The following is a 17,779-nucleotide window of genomic DNA, read 5'->3' as shown; positions in this document are numbered from 1 at the left end:
AGCTCCTGTACAATGTCACGAACCTCATTCCATAATTCATCAGGCACTCTATCTATCAGATCTAGGCCCTTAAATCTATTTCTCACTTCCACTGTATAATCATAAGGGATTTGATTTAGGTCATACCTGAATGGTCTAGTGGTTTTCCCTACTTTCTTCAATTTCAGTCTGAATTTGGCAATAAGGAGTTCATGATCTGAGCCACAGTCAGCTCCTGGTATTGTTTTTTTCTGACTGTATAGAGCTTCTCCATCTCTGGCTGCAAAGAATATAATCAGTCTGATTTCGGTGTTGACCATCTAGCGATATCCATGTATAGAGTCTTCTCTTGTGTTGTTGGAAGAGGGTGTTTGTTATGACCAGTGCATTTTCTTGGCAAAACTGTATTAGTCTTTGCGTTGCTTCATTCTGTATTCCAAGGCCAAATTTGATACACCCATGCCAAATCCAGAGTCCAAAATACTTAACTTTGTAACTAAGGACTCTTTCCTAATGCACCTCAGGCAATATGGGAAACCAGGTGGGTATATCCCAGGAGGAACAGCAAGAGAAGATTTTAGCACAGTATTCCTAGCTCTGTTGTGAGCTTCAAGAAAAATGAAGGAGGCCTTATAGCTCCCAGATTATTCCACCATACAAGTAAGTATATTAACAGGTGCATTCTAAGAACACACATGTATATACCAGGAACTTTGCGGACAGTGCAACAAGGAAGAAAGCAGATCCTTTTCCTGCCTCTAAGGAGCTCATGGTATAAGGGGGGAGGTGGGCTGGGTAACTGCATGAATAGTTACATCACATTTGCAACAGTGGAGATAATATTGGGTGATGAGCAAGCTCAAAGCAATGACCTTTCCAGCGTAGGGTGAGCAAAATGGTGCTGTTAAAAGTCTTGAGGCAAAAGCACTATTGAAAAATGCAATCACACTGGACCTGACTCTTAAATCTGGGATCAAGTAGGGAATGAATAAGCACAACAAAACAAAATAACAATAATTTTAAAAAGACCGGCAATGTGCTAGGTAACAAGCAAGGAAGAGGCAATCCTAATAAATGAAAATAAAGGAAGACATAATGACTTCAGAAACAGGAAACAAAGCCTATGGAAGGCATTATTTAATTAAAAATGAAGCAACATATATGTGAGATAAAGGTAAGAACTTAATAAACACAGAGATGCTGATGGTGCCATAGATTGAGTGGTCGGCAATGATGACCTCAAATCTGCCAGTTGCATTGTTAGACAATTTCTTCTATGCAGAGCACTTGTCAGGCAATGAGACTTAAAGTGGCAGCTTGGACTGTCATTCCAAAGCCTCAGTTCAGTTCAGTTCAGTCACTCAGTCGTGTCCGACTCTTTACGACCCCATGAATTGCAGCATGCCAGGCCTCCCTGTCCATCACCAACTCCTGGAGTTCACTCAGACTCACGTCCATCGAGTCGGTGATGCCATCCAGCCATCTTATCCTCTGTCGTCCCCTTCTCCTCCTGCCCCCAATCCCTCCCAGCATCAGAGTCTTTTCCAGTGAGTCAACTCTTCGCATGAGGTGGCCAAAGTACTGGAGTTTCAGCTTTAGCATCATTCCTTTCAAAGAAATCCCAGGGCTGATCTCCTTCAGAATGGACTGGTTGGATCTCCTTGCAGTCCAAGGGATTCTCAAGAGTCTTCTCCAACACCACAGTTCAAAAGCATCAATTCTTTGGCGCTCAGCCTTCTTCACAGTCCAACTCTCACATCCATACGTGACCACAGGAAAAACCATAGCCTTGATTAGACGGACCTTAGAGGATAACAAACATGTATCTCTTTGTTACCACTTTGATGAAATGGAAGGGATATTACATTCAGGGCTGCACTGAGTCCAGGAATTTAAGAATTCTCAGAGTTTCTCTTCTTTTGCAAGAGGAGGGAATTGAAAGGAAGAATCTTATGGTTCACTTTTAGGTGGCCAACCTGCATGGTCTGTTTCCCCCTGTAGGTTTGCACTTAGAAGTAATTCTCCTTCTTTACAGGCTCTCACATAGAAACAACTGATTTTTAGGTAACCTATGAAACTCAAAAAACAGATGCTTTTTAATCCTAGTTGCATGCTGAATCAAGTATCATCCCATTAGATATACCATTCATCAGCTTAGGTTGGATCAGAAGGAAATTGTTGATCTCAGAACTCCACAGTCTATTTAAAAAGCAAATTGGTTTCTGTTCATTCCATTGTAGTGATCATTTTCTTCCTGATTAAAAAGAAAAATCCACCACAGAGGTTTAGAAAAAGTCGTCTTAGTGCTCAAGGGACTGAGTGAACCTGACATTTTGTCCTATTGGTTGTTGTGAGTGAAGTCTGTTGACCAGGAAAATGTTGACTTCTGTTGCTCTGAGGAAAGTTTGTGTGTGTGCTCCCAGTTTGGTAGGTAATAAAAAGATTAAATCTGAAAATGGTTCCGTTCTACAAGATATGGCATTTCATGTTGAGCTGTATTTTACAACATTTTCAGGTGGAATTTGATTACCGTGAACAATTGACTATTGATTCATGTTTCTCAGAACTCAGCAGGCCATGGAGAAAAACCTCAGCCAATTGCAAATACTCGGAACGTGTTCTCAGACAATGTGGCTCACAAATAAAAGGATTGGAGGTTTAAGCAAGATCTTAACTGTTCTCCCCTACCTTCTATCAATGAAATAACTTACTCCTCCAAGCTGAGGGTCTAGTATACTTACACTTCCTACACTTTAAATAGCCCAACCATATGAAATATGTACAGTGTGACCTTGGCATTTTCAATAATAAAGTTCAAGCCAAAAAAAAAGATATCATCCTACATTATAATAGATGTTAAATGATGTGGGGTTGGAATATCAATTGGCTAATAAGGATAGCCATCTCCCTTTTAGTTTTCAAATATTTACTAACTAGGTGTTCTCTCTCTGTGAATTGCATCTTTGCATCTCTTGAATATTTTTCTACTGGGTTGCTAGTGTTCTTATTCTACAACATTGATACTAATCCTTTATTATAAAAATCCTGTCTTCTCTCTGTGTATAATTTGGATATTAAATTTATTCTAGGAATATTTTGACAAAAACTTTAAGTTTTCATTTTTGTCAACATTCAACTCACTGAGTGATTTCCTTTTTCTGATTGTACCCAAACAGATATACAAGAATGCTAATGTAAAGGAAAATCTATTATCATAAAGTGAATTAAATCCAAATTCATCTACACAATAAAAAATTTCAAACAAAAAGTAACCACGTGAGCAAGAGAGGGGGCTTACAATATCAATATTCATTGTTAAGTTACAATGAAGGAAATATATTGTTTGATGCAGGTGGAAGACAGAACGGGATAGACTGGAGCTTCGGAAATAGATTCTTACTCATATTAAATGTAGTATGGAAAAGAGGGATTGGGGGCAGGAGGAGAAGGGGACAACAGAGGATGAGATGGCTGGATGGCATCACTGACTAGATGGACATGAGTCTGAGTGAACTCCAGGAGTTGGTGATGGACAGAGAGGCCTGGTGTGCTGAAATTCATAGGGTCGCAAAGAGTTGGACACAACTGAGTGACTGAACTGAACTGAACTGAACTGAGCTGCTATATATAACATTCCTACTTATAAACTAAAAAACCAGGGATGTAACCACAGGCTACTTCTGTCAGTGCATTGCACACAACAGGAAATGGACTTGAGCCAAACATCATTCCCAGAGGTAACCAGTGGTCTAATGGCTAGTTGATTACTCTGGATCCCTGCCATCATGGAGACAGTAGTTATTTGTATTTGCGGGGAGTAGGTATTTGAAAATCTATTCTGGATAGGGACTTGATGCCTACCATGCTCTTTCAGCACCACGACTTATAGACATACAGAATACCATTCGCAGCACCTTGGTGTCTCATATAACATCTTCTCAAACTAAGAGACTCATTAAATGGCAAATTCAATAAAATAAAGCTTATGCTTAAGTAATTATTTTATCTTACCATGTAACCCTTCACCCATAAACATCTAGCTTAATAGAATTGTAGAGCTCATGCATAGTCTCATTCCATGCTGCCAATGATACTATTTAAATCTTATTTATAGTATTAGCTGGAAGGAAACACACATATGATTGTTGTCTTACATGATGTAATATGTGACTTAAACCAATAACCATCCTATGGCATCATTTTTGCCAAAGCCAAATAGGAACCTAACAGTAGAAGTAAAAGAAACCATTCTCAGTAATATATCCTGTAACTTGCTTAGAGGACTTTTGGATCTTAATGATTATTTTCCTAAAGAAAGTAATCTTTCCCTCAAGGAGAATAGGCAAGTTTCTATTAGCTTAAAAGCCAAGAAAATACCCTGGTCTTTTCTGTTACCCACACTACCTATCTGACAGAGAAGGTGATTGTTACAAGGGACTTGACATACTAATTAAAAAGAAATTAAAAGGCTTCTACCCAATGGTCATCTGAGTTAAATTCACCCATTCCAGTCCATTTCAGTTCGCTGATTCCTAGAATGTCGACATTCACTCTTGCCATCTCTTGTTTGACCACTTCCAATTTGCCTTGATTCATGAACCTGACATTCCAGGTTCCTATGCAATATTGCTCTTTACAGTATCGGACCTTGCTTCTATCACCAGTCACATCCACAGCTGGGTATTCTTTTTGATTTGGCTCCATCCCTTCATTCTTTCTGGAGTTATTTCTCCACTGATCTCTAGTAGCATATTGGGCACCTACTGACCTGGGGAGTTTCTCTTTCAGTATCCTATCATTTTGCCTTTTCATCCTGTTCATGGGGTCCTCAAGGCAAGAATACTGAAGTGGTTTGCCATTCCCTTCTCCAGTGGACCACATTCTGTCAGATCTTTCCACCATGACCTGCCAGTCTTGGGTTGCCCCAAGGGCATGGCTTAGTTTCATTGAGTTAGACAAGGCTGTGGTCCTAGTGTGATTTAACTCAGATGACCATTATATCTACTACTGCGGGCAGGAATCCCTCAGAAGAAATGGAGTGGCCATCATGGTCAACAAAACAGTCTGAAATGCAGTACTTGGATGCAATCTCAAAAACGAGAGAATGATCTCTGTTCGTTTCCAAGGCAAGCCATTCAATATCACAGTAATCCAAATCTATGCCCCAACCAGTAATGCTGAAGAAGCTGAAGTTGAAGGGTTATATGAAGACCTACAAGACCTTTTAGAACTAACACCCAAAAAAGATGTCCTTTTCTTTATAGGGCACTGGAATGCAAAAGTAGGAAGCCAAGAAACACCTGGAGTAACAGGCAAATTTGGCCTTGGGATACAGAATGAAGCAGGGCAAAGACTAATAGAGTTTTGCCAAGAAAATGCACTGGTCATAACAAACATCCTCTTCCAACAACACAAGAGAAGACTCTATACATGGACATCCCCAGATGGTAAACACCGAAATCAGATTGATTAAATTCTTTGCAGCCAAAGATAGAGAAGCTCTATACAGTCAGAAAAAACAAGACCAGGAGCTGACTGTGGCTCAGATCATGATCTCCTTATGGCCAAATTCAGACTTAAATTGAAGGAAGTAGGGAAAACCACTAGATCATTCAGGTATGACCTAAATCAAATCCCTTATGATTAAACAGTAGAAGTGAGAAATAGATTTAAGGGCCTAGATCTGATAGATAGAGTGCCTGATGAATTATGGAATGAGGTTCGTGACATTGTACAGGAGACAGGGATCAAGACCATACCCATGGAAAAGAAATGCAAAAAAGCAAAATGGCTGTCTGGGGAGGCCTTACAAATAGCTGTGAAAAGAAGAGAAGCGAATAGCAAAGGAGAAAAGGAAAGATATAAACATCTGAATGCAGTGTTCCAAAGAATAGCAAGAAGAGATAAGAAAGCCTTCTTCAGTGATCAATGCAAAGAAATAGAAGAAAACAACAGAATGGGAAAGACTAGAGATCTCTTCAAGAAAATCAGAGATACCAAAGGAACATTTCATGCAAAGATGGGCTTGATAAAGGACAGAAATGGTATGGACCTAACAGAAGCAGAAGATATTAAGAAAAAGTGGCAAGTATACACAGAAGGACTGTACAAAAAAGATCTTCATGACCCAGATGATCATGATGGTGTGATCACTGACCTAGAGCCAGACATCCTGGAATGTGAAGTCAAGTGGGCCTTAGAAAGCATCACTACGAACAAAGCTAGTGGAGGTGATGGAATTCCAGTTGAGCTATTCCAAATCCTGAAAGATGATGCTGTGAAAGTGCTGCACTCAATATGCCAGCAAACTTGGAAAACTTAGCAGTGGCCACAGGACTGGAAAAGGTCAGTTTTCATTCCAATCCCAAAGAAAGGCAATGCCAAAGACTGCTCAAACTACCGCACAATTGCACTCATCTCACACGCTAGTAAAGTAATGCTCAAAATTCTCCAGGCCAGGCTTCAGCAATATGTGAACCGTGAAATTCCTGATGTTCAAGCTGGCTTTAGAAAAGGCAGAGGAACCAGAGATCAAATTGCCAACATCCGCTGGATCAAGAAAAAAGCAAGAGAGTTCCAGAAAAACATCTATTTCTGCTTTATTGACTATGCCAAAGCCTTTGACTGTGTGGATCACAATAAACTGTGGGAAATTCTGAAAGAGATGGGAATACCAGACCACCTGATCTGTCTCTTGAGAAATCTGTATGCAGGTCAGGAAGCAACAGTTAGAACTGGACATGGAACAACAGACTGGTTCCAAATAGGAAAAGGAGTTCATCAAGGCTGTATATTGCCACCCTGTTTATTTAACTTATATGCAGAGTATATCATGAAAAATGCTGGACTGGAGGAAGCACAAGCTGGAGTCAAGATTGCTGGGAGAAATATCAATAACCTCAGATATGCAGATGACACCACCCTATGGCAGAAAGTGAAGAGGAACTCAAAAGCCTCTTGATGAAAGTAAAAGTGGAGAGTGAAATAGTTGGCCTAAAGCTCAACATTCAGAAAACGAAGATCATGGCATCCGGTCCCACCACTTGATGGGAAATAGATGGGGAAACAGTGGAAACAGTGTCAGACTTTATTTTTCTGGGCTCCAAAATCACTGCAGATGGTGACTGCAGCCATGAAATTAAAAGACACTTACTCCTTGGAAGGAAAGTTATTATCAACCTAGATAGCGTATTCAAAAGCAGAGACATTACTTTGCCAACAAAGGTCCGTCTAGTCAAGGCTATGGTTTTTCCTGTGGTCATGTATGGATGTGAGAATTGGACTGTGAAGAAGGCTGAGCACCGAAGAATTGATGCCTTTGAACTGTGGTGTTGGAGAAGACTCTTGAGAGTCCCTTGGACTGCAAGGAGATTCAACCAGTCCATTCTGAAGGAGTTCAGTCCTGGGATTTCTTTGGAAGGAATGATGCTAAAGCTGAAACTCCAGTACTTTGGCCACCTCATGCGAAGAGTTGACTCATTGGAAAAGACTCTGATATTGGGAGGGATTGGGGGCAAGAGGAGAATGGGACGACAGAGGATGAGATGGCTGAATGGCATCACTGACTCGATGGACATGAGTCTGAGTGAACTCCGTGAGTTGGTGATGGACAGGGAGGCCTGGCGTGCTGCGATTCATGGGTCGCAAAGAGTCAGACACGACTGAGCAACTGATCTGATCTACCCAATGGGGAAAAGTAGGAATCTGATTTGGCACTCAGTGAGTTATTAGGGTTACTTTAGCCATCTTCTAGCCTATAGACTTAGTGAATAAAATTTTGACAACCCAATAAAGGTAAAATAGTTTATAATAAATATTGAGATAACTCTGCAAGGAAAAATTTTCATCCAGGGTATTAGCAGAGGATAAGGGAAACCTGGACTCAATGCTGAGAAAATGACATTGTGATTATCAATAAGTTGATTAATGTATAATTTAAGTTGTTGTATTGTTTCTTCTACTTCTTATTATACTAACTTTTTAAAAAATGTGTTGTATTTGTTGTTGATCAGTAGCTAAGCTGTATCTGCCTGTTTCCCACCCCATGGAAAGCAATATGCCAGACTTCCCTGTCCTCCACTATCTTCTGTAGTTGGCTCAAAGTCATGTTCATTGAGTCAGCGATGCCATCCAACCATTTCATCTTCTATTGCCCCCTTCTCCTACTGCCCTCAGTCTCTCCCACCAGACTCCCATCAGAGTCTTTTCCAGTGAGTCAGCTCTTCACATCAGGTGGCCAAATATTGAAGCTCCAGCTTCAGCATCAGTCCTTCCAATGAATATTCAGTGTTGATTCCATTAGAGTTGACTGCTTTGATTTCCTTGCTGTCCAATGGACTCTCAAGTCTTCTCCAGCACCAAAGTTTGAAAGCATCAATTCTTCAGTGCTTAGTTTTTTTTCGTTTTTTATGGACCAACTTTCACATCCATACATGACTACTGGAAAAAAACATAGCTTTGACTATGTGGATCTTTGTTGACAAAGTGATGTCTCTACTTTTTAATGTGCTCTCTAGGCTTGTCATAGCTTTTCTTCCAAGAAGTAAGTATCTTTTAATTTCATGGCTATGGTAACCATCCACAAAGGTTTTGAAGCCCAAGAAAATAAAATCTGCCACCATTACCACTTTTTCTCCATCTATTTTCTATGAAGTGATGGGAGTGGATGCCATGATCTTAGTTTTTTGAATGGTGAGTTTTAAGTCAGATTTTTCACTCTCTTCCACTCTTATCAAGAGATTCTTTAGTTTCTCTTTTCTTTCTTCCCTTAGAGTGCTATCATCTGCATCTCTGAGGTTGTTGATATTTCTCCCAACAATCTTGATTCCAGCTTGTGATTCATCCAGACTGGCCTTTGTCACGATGTACTCTACATATGTTAAAAAAGCAGAAAGACAGTATACAGCCTTGACTTACTCTTTTCCCAATTTGGAACCAGTCCTTTGTTCCATGTCTGGTTCTAACTGTTGTTTCTTGTCCTCTGATTTCTCAAGAAACAGGTAAGGTGGTCTGGTATTCCCATCTCTTTAAGAATTTTCCAGTTTATTGTGATCCTCATAGTCAACACTTTAGTATAGCCAATGAAGCAGAAGTAGATTTTTTTTGGAACCCCCTTTTTCTATGACCCAATGGACTTTGGCAATTTGATCTCCAGTTTCTCTGTCATTTCTTAATCTAGCTTGTACATTTGACAGTTCTGAGTTCACATACTGTTGAAACCTAGTTTGAAGGATTTTGAGTATTACCTTGCTAGCACTTGAGTGCAATTATATGGTAGTTTGAACATTCTTTGACATTGTCTTTCTTTTGGATTGGAATGAAAACTGGCCATTTCTAGTTCTGTGGCCACTGTTGAGTTTTCCAAATTTGCTGGTGTATTGAGTGCAGCACTTTAACAGCATCATATTTTAGAATTTAAATAACTCAGCTGTAAATCCATTACCCCCACTAGCTTCAAAAACTTAGGCTGATGTTTTATATACATTTGTGTTCCAGGTGGCAATATTACCTAATTGGCGTCACTGCTACCAAAGTTAGGACTAGGGTGAGACAAATGAGGTTACTGAACACAAAACCAAGAAGTTACTCACTCTCAGAGTTGTACAAATTCAGAGTGCCATCTGTGCTGAGTTATAATTCATGCTTTGTCTTTTTTAATTCACACTTTGTGTTTATTTCTATAGTAGCAGAATAATGACATTCTTTGTCTCATCATATTTTATCTTAAGGATGATCTCTCATTTTAAGGAAGATCTTAAGTATGAGAGACTCTGTTTTGTTCAACCCACCAATCTTATTGCTTATCACAGTGTCTTGCACACTATAGACATTAATTTAAAGTTTATTTAATGAACTTATATGGTCTTGTAAAAGTAAATATAGTTTGTTTTATGTTTTTATAAAGGTTATATTACACACGTTTTCACAAACCAAGACTGATACTCTTTTTCCATTCTTTGAAGGGGAGTGGGGGCACTGCTGATAATAAACTGATAAGCAAAATGCTTGAAGCTAAAATATGAATAAAATATCACAGAAGGAATGCGTAATGAAAAGTAGGCATATATTGGCAAGTATTATAGTAAGACTTAGACTTGAGGACCAAATCTCTTATTTGCTAGTTCTGAAAACTGAGACAAGTCATTTGATCTCACTGACATCAGTTTCCTCTTATTTCTAAAACAAAGTGTGTTATCTATGATATTGATTTCACAGAGCTGTTGTAAAATTTTTAAATTAAAATTTTAGTATATGTAAAAGCAATCTGTGTTTTAAAATTATATACAACTGTAAAGGATGCATATTTATTAATAGCATAGTAAATTCATTGCCTTTTTAACATAATATTAATCATAGACTGTCCAATATGATAGATAATTGTGCCCATGTCCATCTTCTCTTTATCATAAGAGTTCCTGCTGTCAGTGGAGATTGTATATTTTGTTTCTCTTCATGTCTCTCTCCTTCCCTCCTTCTTCTTCCTCTCCATCATCCTCCTCCACTTCATTTTCTTCTTTTTATCCTCTTTCCTGTCTCCCTCCCTTTCTCTCTCACTAGCATCTTTGCCTAGAACTTAGCATGTTAAACAATTAATACTGTCTATTGGTTGAAATAACTTTTATCGGTGCCCATTTATTTAGCATTTTCCTGCTAAGAATTGTACATTTTTTAAATCTAACATAATACTGCAAAATAAGTGTCTAAAGTATAGGATACAAACAATACAACTAAACAAGTGCAATTAAGCTGGTATTAAACTATTTTTTGTGTTTTTTCAATTAGGCAAGTTTGAGAGAACACACACTTAGAATCTGTGTTAGAGGAAAACAGAATTGAGCTAAAAGAGAAGAAAGATAGGGCAAGTGAGTTTATTTGGTCTAATACAACTAAAGGTTTTAGTAGTGATTTGATGCTGTCCATGGTACTGACAAATTTTTAACCTTGGGAAACAAGTAATTATTGTCCAATTTTTCCTAGTATTTCTTAACCAGATAAGAGACAATTGAGGGACAATTCATAGATAAAATGAGTAGAAGCTTTGGTGATACAAGATACTAATTCCTTTATTTTATTAATTAGAAAAATTTAAGTAAAATTTTTAGTAAAAGATCATTATTTGAACATCAGAATTCAGAAGTCCAAAGTTACTGAGAAAGGAACCACAACATACCACTGTTGGATTATCAAAGCAACTATAGGATTAGTAATATGTGAGCCAAGGAAATAAAATCTGTGTTAATGCTGATATAACCAACATGCCAGAATGACAAGACTGGATGAATTAAATCATGGCATATTTTATAATATGTGTCATTGATTTGTACTTGTTTGATGTTTTTATCATATTCTTGGTTATTACCAGTTTTCTTCAAATCTAGAATGTGTGTATGTTTGGGCAGGGGTATGTCAGAAACACTGGCTTTTTTCCCCTCTACCCCCTGCCCGATGTCTGCATGAGAGATGTTTACAATAAATTGTCTCATCCTCATGTGCCTGGTTTCCTCAAGTCAAAAGTATGGTCATTCTCCAAGACTCAGTCAAAATGTCATCCTAAAATGTACCAGCCACAATTATTCCTTCTTTCTTTGATAATGCCACTGCACTACTATAGTTCTTAGCTAGCCTGGAGAATTATAATTTGCAATTATGAAATGTTATGAGAGAAAGCATGGACTGTAGAATTAAAAATACTTAAGAGTCAATATTCACTCATTAAGCAAATATTTGCTGAAGTCTTATTAGAATTAGGCAGTTTTCTAAGCACTGGGTTAGTGGACAGAATAAAAAAAAAGTCTTTGCTCTAACACACCCTAAGTTCTAGTCAGTAGACAATAGTCATGTACATTTTTTAAAAATAAAATACTTTCAGATTATTAAAAGTATTATGAAGATAGTAAACCATAGAAAGGAATCCCCAGACATGGCTAATGCTTTGCTAAGATGATTAAGGAGCGTGTCTATAAGAAGGAACTTTATTTCTCTTTCTCTTTGGGAACATGAATAGTATGAAGCAGCCACTGATGAAAAGATTGCAGATAATTATGAGAAAAACAGGGAAGAGAAGGAGGAGAAGGGGGACGATAACAATTATGATAACCAACGTCTATTGCATCCTTATGATTTCTAGCCACTCGTTTAAAATTTTAAATTTCTATGAATTGGGTACCAGAACTGAAATTTAGAGGCAAGGTGAGTTTTCAGTCTTTGAAAACTCAATGGGAGTCAAAAAGCACAGCAGGGTTGCTTAAAAAGCTGCTTTAATCTCAAGATGCCACTGTCCAGAAAAGGAAGTTGCTGTTCCAGTAATGATTCTCATTGTAACAATGATCTTCAACCTCAATCATTTACAGGTGGTTTTAACAGAATGGCTAACAAAAGGGAACAAAAGCCAGGATGTAAAGAACCATTCAAGATATAAACAAAAATTATTATAAATTATGTAAGGCTGAATATGCATGTAAATATTTTTACAGTGTGTTTGTGTACATTTTATGTACAAAAATACCTTAAGTTCATATACAGAAAAATAGAGTTGAATGAGAAAGTGAAATGCATTAAATAAAAAATTATGATAAAGAAATTTACAATAATGGATATAGCAAATGTATTTAAGCAATAAATGCAAATTTAAAATAAGGAATAATACATATGAAAATAAAGTCAAGTCAGGAAGGATTAGAGTGTGTGTGTGTATATGGCTGTGTGTGTGTAAGTAAATAGCTATTTACATGTGCGATAGTGCATTCCAAAGAATCATCTGTCTGAAATTGTCTACAAATAAATGTGCTGAACAGATAACCTTAGCAGGTTACCTATATATTTTCCTTTTCTATCAGTGTTGAATATTGCTCTCCTAGATCTCAGAAAAGTTATTTTCCAATCCTGAAGTTTGCCAAGATTTCTCTTTAAAAATTGCTGCTCTTGTGAGTCAGTACCCTAGCATTTCATTTCTCAGAAGGGCTCTCAGCTTAGTTTTTCAATTCCACGTGGCTATTACCTCTGTTTGTCAACAGCTAAGTGGTTGATGCACAGATGTGTATTTTTGATATTTTTTTTCTTCTATACACTTAGCAGTTGTTCAAGACAAAGCTTTTCCCCCTTTGTATCTGATATATATATATATATGTGATAAGAATGCAAGGTTTTCTTGTGTATTGATTTTTTTTTAAGTTGAAGTGTTTGAAGATGAAATTTTGTTTTCTATAACTTTTCTTGTTGAGCTTCCCTGGTAGCTCAGTGGTAAAGAATCTTTCTGCCAATGCAGGAGTCCCGGCTTCAGTTCCTGGGTTGGGAAGACTCCCTGGAGAAGGAAATGGCAACCCATTCCAGTATTCTTGCCTGGGAAATCCCATGGACAGAGGAGCCTGAAGGGCTACAGTCCATGGGGTTGCAAAAGAGTCAGACATTACTTAGCGGCTGAAAAACTTTTCTTCTCAATTTTGAACCATTGGTTTAAAATCATCTAAAGCCATCATTTTGTAGTCTACTTTCATTTGAAAAGATGACTATAACATCAGTGTGTGTGTGTTTGTGTATGTTCAGTCATTCAGTTGTGTCCAACAATTTGCAGCCCCATGGACTGTAGCCCATGAGGCTCCTCTGTCCATGGAATTTTCTAAGCAAGAATACTGAAATACATTATGCTTTATTATGCTTCCCAGGGTGGTGAAATCCAGGATAAACAAAATTCCTAAATAATATTTAAAAGTCAAAATTATGTAGTAATTCCGCTGATGGCTGTGGCTTTTGGCCCACGTGATTTCATGCTCAGATTTAAGCCTGTGTGTGCATGCTTTCCACACACAATAAGAATACAAATTTTATCCTCATCCACAATCAAAATCAATTATCCACAAATAACACCTTCAGATTTGTTTCTCTATTTCTGACTCTATTATGTTAAAAATAGGCATGGAGATGATCTAAGGAAGAGAAAAGAAGGGATACTATTCAGCTACACGGAGTGATGTTTTAGAATTCTAGAAGCACTTAGAAGAATGCACAGGAATGCCCTGGTTGTCCAGCATTTAAGAAGCTGCCTTGCAATGCAGGGGGTTCAGGTTCAATTCCTGGTCAATGAATTAAGATCCTACGTATCATGATGCAAATCAACCGGTGTAGTGCAGATAATGAGCCCACGCACCACAGCTAGAGAATTCATGCACTGTAATGAAAGATCCGGCGTGCCAGAATCAAGACTCAACACGGCCAAGAAAATAAATAAATACTTAAAAAAATTGCAATAGAAAGGTTGATAATACAGAGGATTGTTGGGGGGAAAAATGCCGACATTTTTACTGAGTATATCCCATGGCTATTCCTGTATCAGTCTGGCTAGACTAAGATAAGTACCAAGCAGAAATGACCCCCAAATCTTGATATTAAAAATAATAAACATATACGTCTTTCTTACTCAGTCTACATGGTCACTGTGGGTCAGTAGCAAGAGGGCGTGGGTGATGACTCTTTTCATTAGAATCGTTCAGAAACCTGGCCTAACGAAGCCAGGTCACCATCTCAATTGTTACCAGCCAATACACCAGACAGAATGAAAGCCCAGAGTCTCACATCAGTAACTGAATATTTGTCTTTTATCACCTTTGCTCATACTCCACTGGCAGGAATATTCTCACAGCCCCACCCCGCTTCAAAAGCACCGCAGGCTCTGCCCTTCCACGTGCCCACAAAGAAGACAGGCGGAAACACCCCCAAAGCAGAACAGAGACTCACCACTTCCCTGCTTCTCTTTTGAGGACAAATTCATTTTTTGCCTATAAATAAACCTTCCTTTGATTTGTATTCAAGCTTTTGTGCAGCAAGCACCGATTCTCCAAATGAAAAAAAGTGTTACTCCTTTGTTAATATTTATATTTAGCAACAGACTATAAGACATCTTTTCTAGGACACTTGTCTTTATTTTCTATTCTAGCCAGAGTCTGATCCAATTATCAGCGATATTAGCAGAAGAAAAAAAAAAAGAAGTAGTCAAAGCTTTCATAATGATATGAAGCTAATCCCTTGATTCTCACTGCTGCCTGCTATCAATCTGAACAATGACATGCATTTAGGAAGAAAAGAGGAATTTAATCTTTGTCCTAAGAGCTGATACCGTGGTACTTCCTGAGCCCCAGAAAAACCTCCACTTCCTCTGAATGTCCTTCTCCATGGCTGGTCATGTGGTATGGTAGGATGAAGCCAGCTTTGAGTGCTCCAGGGGCTTGAATTTCATTCCTGGATGTATCACTTACTAGCTATGAAATCCTGAGCAAAATGGCTTATTTATCTGTACTTTTTCCTTCTCTCTGCAAAATTGGAATAAATAAAATGTTTCATAAATAGAAAGGCTGCTCTAAAATTTTAAATTGTTCCTTCATCCCTTCTTCCCTTAACTTTCCTCCCACTCTCATAACACTTTAACTATAATTTTTATTTTTAATTTTATGACAGCAATTTTACACATATATACATGAGATTACATTGGAACAGAGTAATGTCTGCTACTTATGATAACACTTCCAATCCTGTGTCAGATACTATATCAAATAGGACTGCATTTCACAAATGAGCCAACTGGGGACTCCAAAGTAGAATACCTGCGCTCAATACCTGTCCTTGTCTACCTCACAAAGTGGCTGGGATGACAAAATCCAAAAAAATAAGCTGTATTTTGTCTTATTTTTGCATACATTTTCTGCCATAGCACTCCTAAACAGTAAGTTACCATTTCCTTACAATTAAAAGTAAAACTGTTTGCAGGCAGGATCTATGTCTGTTTTATGTTTTCCTTTGCAATGTTGGGAAGATCCCCTGGAAAAGGGAAAGGCAACCCACTCCAGTAGTCTGGCCTGGAGAATTCCATGGGCCATAAAGTCCACAGGGTCACAAAGAGTCGGACGCCACTGAGCGACTTTCACTTTCACTTTTGCAATGTCAGGTCCAATGCCTGGCAATGATAGGAGTTCAAGAAATGGTAGTGACCATCCAGCCTCTGAGAGTCCTTTCTTATGGTTAAGAAGAGCTCTGAGTCGAAGGTACATGTAACATTTTTTTATCACCTGCACACTTACTGGTGTGCAGAGAGCTGGAGTGATCAGGAAAAAGCAGACTCTAGCCACATGCACACATGTGCTCAAATTCTTGTTCTGCATCTAAAATCTAAGAGTTCTTTTCTTTTTTGCCTTTTTTTGTTTGTTTGTTTGTTTGGCTGCACCATGCAGCATGTGGGATCTTAGTTCCCCAAGCAGGAATGGAACCTGCACCCCCTGCATTGGGAGTATGGAGTCTTAACCACTGGACCACTGAGAAGTCCCTAAAGTCTAAGAGTTCTTAAATAACTTGAATCTGATTTTAGGTGTAGAATGGTCAATAAAATGGAATGTATAAATGCTTTGCAGAGCCTCTGGTGCATAGTAGGACCTCAGTAATGGTAGAACTTCTACTTTGTAGCATTATTTGTACTTGCTCAATATATACGAAAGGGATAAGTATAAGGCATTAAAACAAGGCTTTCATAAGAAATGACAGAGCTGAAATTACACAGTGTATTAGAATTAGTAGCTGTTTCCCATCTTCCTGACCTAGGATATCTATATTTTTGCATTTACTGTTTAAGTATTGATAGTTTTATATATTTAGCTCAAGTGGTTGAGGAGGAAAGAGTTATGCAATCATCATAACTAAAATGTATTCATAGAGATTAAGGAAACTACCTCTAAAGCTGCCTGACTTCCATCAACCAAGAAAACCTCAGACAGGAAGGAGTAAAAGCCTCACTTTGGGTAGTCCACTCTATATAGTAATGACTATACACAGTAATGAATCTATTCCTGTGGAAATCCATTCTATAAAGAGAAATTCTGTATTAAACCATTTCAGATCTTTCTAAAAATCTATATCACCTACATTTGTCCTTGGGTTTTTCCCACTTTGTTGAGTCCTCTCCCTTTAAAAGGAGAGAGACAGCAGACACACAGCATGGGAAAGACACTTTAACATTTTTCAGTTCATGCTTCTGCCTGTGGGTGGGTGTTGCACTGAAACCTCCTATTCAAAATTCCAACTCTCTAGGATGATTATCAGATCAGATTAGATCAGTTGCTCAGTCATGTCCGACTATTTGCAACCCCATGAATCACAGCACGCCAAGCCTCCCTGTCCATCACCAACTCCTGGAGTTCACTTAGACTGACATCCATCGAGTCAGTGATGCCATCCAGCCATCTCATCCTCTGTCTTTCCCCTTCTCCTCCTGCCCCCAATCCCTCCCAGCATCAGAGTCTTTTCCAATGAGTCAACTCTTCGCATGAGGTGGCCAAAGTACTGGAGTTTCAGCTTTAGCATCATTCCTTCCAAAGAAATCCCAGGGCTGATCTCCCTCAGAATGGACTGGTTGGATCTCCTTGCAGTCCAAGGGATTCTCAAGAGTCTTCTCCAACACCACACTTCAAAAGCATCAATTCTTCGGCACTCAGCCTTCTTCACAGTCCAACTCTCACATCCATACATGACCACAGGAAAAACCATAGCCTTGACTAGATGAACCTTTGTTGGCAAAGTAATGTCTCTGCTTTTGAATATGCTATCTAGGTTGATCATAACTTTCCTTCCAAGGAGTAAGCATCTTTTAATTTCATGGCTGCAGTCACCATCTGTAGTGATTTTGCAGTCCAGAAAAATAAAGTCTGACACTGTTTCCACTGTTTCCCCATCTATTTCCCATGAAGTGATGGGACCGGATGCCATGATCTTCGTTTTCTGAATGTTGAGCTTTAAGCCAACTTTTTCAGTCTCCACTTTCACT

The sequence above is a fragment of the Bison bison genome, unplaced genomic scaffold, assembly GCF_000754665.1.
Source record: "Bison bison bison isolate TAMUID 2011002044 unplaced genomic scaffold, Bison_UMD1.0 scf7180017864379, whole genome shotgun sequence".
Lineage (NCBI taxonomy): Eukaryota > Metazoa > Chordata > Mammalia > Artiodactyla > Bovidae > Bison > Bison bison.
The sequence above is the reverse complement of the archived record's forward strand: the minus strand, read 5'-3'. Positions refer to the sequence as shown.